The sequence below is a fragment of the Hyaena hyaena genome, unplaced genomic scaffold (assembly GCF_003009895.1).
Source record: "Hyaena hyaena isolate Hyena2069 unplaced genomic scaffold, ASM300989v1 scaffold_1047, whole genome shotgun sequence".
Lineage (NCBI taxonomy): Eukaryota > Metazoa > Chordata > Mammalia > Carnivora > Hyaenidae > Hyaena > Hyaena hyaena.
The window spans coordinates 196,549-204,061 of NW_024081684.1; positions in this window are offsets into that span (position 1 = coordinate 196,549).

The window sequence follows — 7,513 nt, forward strand, 5'->3', positions numbered from 1 at the left end:
CATTCTGTGCTGGGTTGACCTTACTGTTTCTTCAATACTGTGTCTGTCACTTTCTTGCACTCCTTTCTTGTTTTACTATGACGCATGCTTGAGTAGTGCTTTCAAGGGTGATCACTGTGTGATAAATATCAGAGTGCTTATGCATACACTAATGTCTAGATTTTATTCTTATTTGTGATTGATAACTCAGCAAGATATTAAATTTTACATTTAATATAAATGTTCCTCAAAACTTAAAGATGATACTCCATGCTCTTTGGAATTATAAAAAAATCTGATGCCAACATGATTCTGGTTTATTTATAGGAGACTTATTTTTTTTTCTGAAAACTTTATATTTGGCATTTCAAGATAATGACTTTAGGAGTGAGTGTGTGTGTGTGTGGTGTTATGTTGTGTTTTAATTCATCCTTTCCATGACTTGATGATATCTCAGAATTGGCATCTTTTGCCCTGGAAAAATTTTAATAATTTTCTGTCTTGCATGCTTTCTGTTCTCTTTTTCTTGAACATCTATTAGGTGTTCTGAATCGATCCTCCTAAGTTTCTTTACCTTTTGAATGTTTTTTTCTAAATCTCTGCATTCTTAATTTATAATCTGAGAGATCAATGTTTTTCTTCTAGTCTTTTATTGAATCTGTCATTTTGTTAATTAAATTTTTAAAATTCAAGAATACTTTCATGTTAACCGTTTTTTTTGGCAAGCATCTTGTGTTTTTTCTCCTCTGCTTCCTTTTTCTTCTGTATAAACTACATAAATATATAATCTATAACTTATCTCTTAGATACTGATGAAGTATCATTTTGAAGATCTCTTTCATTACCTATATTGTCTGTTTCCTCTAGGATATTTTGTTTTTGTTTGTCTTATTCTTTCTTTCTTGGGCTGTTATATTTTCCTCTAATTATCAGTTAATTGATTAAAATACTTTTTATTTAGTTCTTACTCTGAGCCAGATGCTGATCAAGACAAACCAGGTCTCCACCTTCATGGAGAATGATTGCACTGTAGAAGGGAAGCACAGTTATTCATTAAATACATGGATAAACAGGAATTTCAGTCTGTAGTAAATGTCATGAAGGAAATAAAGCGAGGTGATGTGAGAGTGAGTGATGAGGTGAGGGTCCTGTAGAGTGAGCGGCCAGGAAGGGTTCTTTTAGAATGGGACAGCTTACCTGACACCAGCAATGTGACAACAGTGGGGACAGTCAATGGGGGAAGGGTCAGATTATATAGTACCTTTATGTAGGCCCTGGTGCAAGGCTTTGATTTAACTGCAGCATGAAATTATTGAAGCATTTTAAAAAGAAGGCGATGATCTGATTTATGTTTTTACTGATCAACTCTACCTGCTGGAGAGGGGAGGATAGGCAAGAACGCCAGCAGGGAACCATGAGGAGTCTTGCAGGTCTAAGCAAGGAGGAAGATTAGCAGAGTGATGGTTAAGAATGGCCACCAGGATTAGTCGGTTGAGCGTCCGACTTTCGCTTGGGTCATGATCTCGCGGTTCGTGGGTTTGAGCCCCGCGTCGGGCTCTGTGCTGACTGCCAGCTCAGAGCCTGGAGCCTGTTTCAGTCTGTGACTCCCTCTCTCTCTGACCCTCCCCTGCTCACGCTGTCTCTCTCTCTCCCTCTCCTAGAAATAAATTAAAAAAAAATCTAAAAAAAAAAAAAAAAAAGAATGGCCACCAGGAGAAAGTGTCTACCAGGAGGGCAGTACAGGAAGTGTTCAAATGAGAGAGTGGTTGATTGTGTTAGCTGCTCCTGAAATGTCTCAGAAAGTTAAGACAGAGCAATGAGCATCGCACTTGGCAAGCAACAATGGTTGGTGACTTAACAGTCTAGAAGAGTGGAAACTCAGATGGAGTGTTGGCCCAGGGTCTTGTGACTTTGCAAGTTACCAAAGAAGTGGACTTAGCACTTTCCACTAGTAGCTTGGAATCGAAAACTCCTTTAATATCTGTTCCCAACCCAAAACACTTTATAGAACTGTCCATATTTCTTCCAAAGCCCTTCCTTTCTCTGAACAGTTCGCTCTTATTCTCATTTTTTATAGTTTATTTATTTATTTTGAGAAAAAGAGAGAGAAAGAGAGTGTGTGCATGCACACCCACATGGTGGGGGAGGGGGGAGGAGAAGAGGAGGAGGAGGAGAAGGAGGAGGAGGAGGAGGAGGAGGAGGAGAGAGAGAGAGAGAGAGAGAGAGAATTCCAAGCAGGCTCTGAGCTGTCATCAGAGCCTGATGTGGGGCTTGATCCCACAAACTGTGAGATCATGGCCCCAGCCAAAATCAAGAGTTGGATCCTTAACCATCTGAGCCACCCAGGTGCCCTCCCCCTCTTATTCTTATGATTAGATCAGAAATTATCTCTAGTGAAGTCTCTATTTACCTCCATGTAATTCACGATTATTTACAACCACAAAGGACTCTTAAATTTCCCTTTGTTAATGGGAGTATGTGTGGGGACTGGGGCTTCTTTCAGACTGTGTGGAAGCCAGGGGAAAATGAGGCTAGAGCAGGTGGTACAGAATTATCAGAAAAACGATGAAGTTATCGAAGTTATGATGTGCTGTTTGGGTGCACTCAATATTTAAAATCTAGAAATTAAAACACAAATCCATTAATTTTCCTTTAAAACCCCAAACAAAAAGCATGTATTTATTTCCAAAGTGCCTAGCACACCTGTTTTCTTTTCTCAAATTGTAAACTTTGAAGGTAGGGATCAGGTTCAACTGAAAGATGCAGTGTGGAGAACTATCAAAGTGACTAGTATCTGCCTGCCATTGAAAAGGTATTATTTTATTTAATACCATCTGCAGCCCTAGTAGATTATCTTAATTTCTATTTTACAGATGAAGTGATCGAGGAGTGGAGGGTGAGTGGCCATGATCACACAGGTAATTACAAACATATGCAGTAGTCAAACACAATTCTAATTCCAAAGCATATGTTCATTCCTTCTTTCTTGCTTTTCCTTTTCTTTTTTTTAATTTAGTTTTTATTTTTGTTAAAAACATATATGTATAGAGTACAAATAAAGAGATAATTCTACATGGCTGATTACAAAATACAGCAGTTCCCTGACCCACTCTCCAGAGCATCCATTTGCAATGCCCACTTGATTCTTTTGATATTCATTTCTTTTTATTTTTTAAAAATGTTTGTTTATTTTGAGAAAGACAGAGAATGAGGAAGCGATGGACAAAGAGAGAGTGAGAGGGAGAATTTCAAGCAGGCTCTATGCTGTCAGCATGGACACTGACCAGGGGCCTAATCTCATGAACCATGAGAACAAGACCTCAGCCAAAATCAAGAGTTGGATGCTCAAGAGACTGAGCTACCCAGGCACCTCATTTTGACACTCATTTCTAAATTTGTAAGTAACCTATTTCTTTTTTTTTAATTTGGAAATTAAGTATTTACCTCACATGTGGAATACAATGATTTGTTCTCTATTACCTACCTGTTCCCTAAAACACAATTCATCTTCTCCATTCTACCAATATAATTAAATTATAATTTTGGTTAGCTCATTATTCAGAGTTTATTATGACAATGGATGGTGAATTATGCAATATACAATTACTTTCTTTCTGTTATATCTTTTTGTTTTCTCTAGAGTTAATAATTGCCTTCTTGTTTCACTTGCTAAGTTTCCTATATACTTGTCACTAATTCAATACCAACTCTTTTGATATATTCAATTTTATCTTCTCAAAGGAATCTCTTCTGGATTTTCTGGTCACCTCCAAACTGGACTGGTTGCTCTGTAAGCCAGTGACGTATCTGTTATCCTCAGTTCTGCTTTCACCTGTTATCCTGGCTAATTCCTTCACTTTTTGCCTTGCAAGTCTGAAAAAGTTTTCATTCTACCATCTCATTTAGTTGATTCCTGAGTATAAAATTCTAGGTTTCAAAACATTTTACTTTAGAAATTTGAAGGCTTTGCTTCATTACCTTTTGGCCTATTACATGAAACCTGTTTTTTTCCCCCGCTCTCTTTTAAAGTTTGTATTCTCTGTTCCTAGTGTTCTGAAATATCAACACAACAACAATGTGCTTTGTTTTGGATCTATTGCGCTTCATCCTAAGGGACTTGGTGAGTCCCTTTTAATCCAGAAACTTTTGTCTTTTTGTTTGTGGAGATTTTTCTTGATTTATTTTGCTGGTGACTTCTCTGTTTCCTTTTTTCGATATCCTAGACCAATTTTCTAACTTTTTTCCTCTCTATTTCTTTCTCTTTTGCTTTTCTTTCTGGGAATTTTTCTCATCCTAGTTTTCTATTTTATCTTATTTTAATTTCCAATAGTAATTTGAATGTTCTTCTTTTATAGATTTTTTTTAAAAACCAGAATACTCTCTTCCATTCTCTATGGATATTAATGATGATTTAGGGAGAATGTTTTCTCTTTATAGTTTTTTTTTGGTCTCTGGCTTTCAAAGTGACATATTTTGTTGACTCTAAGAACCTTTATACTAGTGCTTTCTTGACATTACAAGAAAAGTGTCCATAAAATGATTTGGTAGAGCTGTATTATGACTGCCTTTTGGCTGACAGTGATTGCACAATACCATCAATTTGTAAGGTCTATCTAGACTGTAGAAATGCTCATTCAGAGATGTCAAGCATTTCCTTAGAATCAATGAAACAGAATAAACATTTTCTCCAAATATCTGGGGATCCTTGTCACTCTGCCCATAATTTTGGAGTGTGCACAAGAAGGTTGTTTGAAGTGTTCTCTCTGTGATGGTGATGATGGGATGGTGGTGGGTTTACTGACAGTGGACTTTGTTGTAAGATGTTTTGGCTTGACTGTTTTGTTAGGAAATCCTCTGATGATTATTTTCTTTTGGGCTGGTTTGGTTCTCAAGACAAAAATTTCGAATCCTCTGCATAGAGATTGTAAACCTGGCTTCCAGCCTTCTGAGGGTCAAGAAGAGAAGGAAGGCTGGGGTCCCAGGTGTTAACTGTTTGCACTTTTACTTAGTTCTTATCTTCTATATGATTTCCCTGCCCTCACTTCTAATTGGTGTTCTTTAGTTCAGATATGTTCAGTTTTATCTCTCTAGTGGGAAAAAGCCTCCAGACCTTTTTCCCTTTGTGAGGTTGGTAAGGAAAGCTGGGGCGATCTAAGTGCTTTTCAAAAAACTCTCAACCAAACCTTCTGTTTTCAGCCCTGTCTTCTTTTCTGCTTCCAAAGAAAACTGGTTCTGCCAACTCCTGAGTCTTTTGAAGATGTATGATGTGAATCAGGCTGCCCATTTGTTTTCCTTACTGTTGGCTCAAGTCAGCTAAACCAGTTTTTTCCCCATTTTTTTCTATCCTTTAGGGTCTATGTCTTAAAAATCACCTACTGTTATTTTTTTCTATCCTTTTGGGTCTATGTCTTAAAAATCACCTACTATTACTTTATTTTGGTTTTAGGAAGAAATGGAGATAAACATTCACATTCAATCAGCCATCTTTAACTGAAAGTCCTCACTTTTTAAGTCTAAATAAGAGACTTAAGTTCATTAAGTTCAATTTAAGTTTCATTAAGTTCATTAAGTTCAATTTAGAATATTTGAAAAACAGTAAAAAATACAAAGGGGAAGACATTAATATCACCAGTAGAGATTACCAGTTAACATCTTTACACATAGGCCTAAATATTGGTGATAAATTCTTTTATTTTTAATTTTTAAAAATGTTTTATTTATTTTTGAGAGAGAGATAGAGACAGCATGAGCAGGGGAGGGTCAGAGAGAGAGGGAGACACAGAATCTGAAGACAGGCTCCAGGCTCTGAGCTAGCTGGCAGCACAGAGCCTGACGGGGAACTTGAACCCATGAACCATGAGATCATGACCTGAGCCGAAGTTGCATGCTTAACCCACTGAGCCACCCAGGCACCCCTAGCATGCATACTTTAAAAGCTTTTGACATATACTGCCAGGTTGACCCATACAAGAGTTATTCCTATGTACAGTTCAACCAGCAGCATGGAACACCTATTTTTAAAAATATTATCATCAAAGTGATTAGTATTCTTTTTAAGCTTTTCCAATCTTGTAGGCAAGAAAAGGATCTTTTAAAAAGACTTTTTGCCTTTCTTAATCCTAGTGATTTTAGGTCTTGTAATACATATAGTCCTATAAAATCTCATATAAATTGTCAATTGTATTTTTCTTTTATGAATTACATTTTTCATTTCCTTTGCCCATTACCAATTTGCATTTTTATCTTATTGATTCATAAGAACTCTATATATCAAGGCTATTGATTCAGTACTTAAATAATTTTCCACTTGCCTTTCAATTTTCTAAAGGTCTTTTTCATTTTGTGCTGTTAAGCAATTGATGCTTCCTTTTACATCTTTTTTTTTTTTTAATTTTGTGCATACCCACATGGTCTTCTAGCTCTTATGTGGTTCTCTAAGGCATAAAATAAGTCTCTAACTTTCTTTCTTCTTATATATTTACCAATTATCTCAGAAATATTTATTTAAAATATACTGTCACATTGATTTGCAAAGCTGGAGGCATCACAATTCCAAACTTAAAGTTGTATTACAAAGTGGTAATGATCAGAACACTATGGTACTGGCACAAAAATAGACACATAGATCAGTGGGAGAGAATAGAAAACCCAGAAATGAGCCCACAACTCTATGGTTAACTAATCTTTGACAAAGCAGAAAAGAATATCCAATAGGAAAAGGACAATCTGTTTAACAAATGGTGTTGGGGAACATGGGACAGCAATATGCAAAAGAATGAAACAGGACCACCTTACACCACACATAAAAATAAATTCAAAATGGATTAAAGACCTAAAAGTGAGACAAGAAACCATAGAAATCATAGAGGGGAACACAGGCAGTAACTTCTTTGACATTGACTATAGCAACTTCTTTCCAGAATGTCTCCTGTGACAAGGGAAACAAAAGCAAAAATAAACTATTGAGACTTAATCAAAATAAAAGCTTCTGCACAGCAAAGGAAACAATCAACAAAACTAAAAGGCAATCTATAAAAAGGGAGAAGATATTTGCAAATGACATATCTGATAAAGGGTTAGTGTCCAAAATATATAAAGAATTTATAAAATTCAGCTTCCAAAAAATGAATAATCCAATTAAAAATGGACAGAAGATATGAACAGACATTTTTCCAAAGAAATATAGATGACCAACAGACACATGAAAAGATGCTCAACATCACTCATTATCAGGGAAATGCAAATCAAAACTACAATAGGTATTACCTCACACCTGTCAGAATGGATAAAATAAACAACACAAGAAAGAGGTGTTGGTGAAAATGTGGAGAAAGGGGAGCCCTCTTATACTGTTGGTGGGAGTGCAAACTGGTGCAGCCACTCTGGAAAACAGTATGGCAGTTACTCAAAAAGTTAAAATTACAACTACCTTAAGATCCCGCAATTACACTACTAGGTGTTTACCAAGTGTCCATCAACTGATGGATAAAGAAGAGGTGGTATATGCACACAATGGAATATTACTCAGCCATAA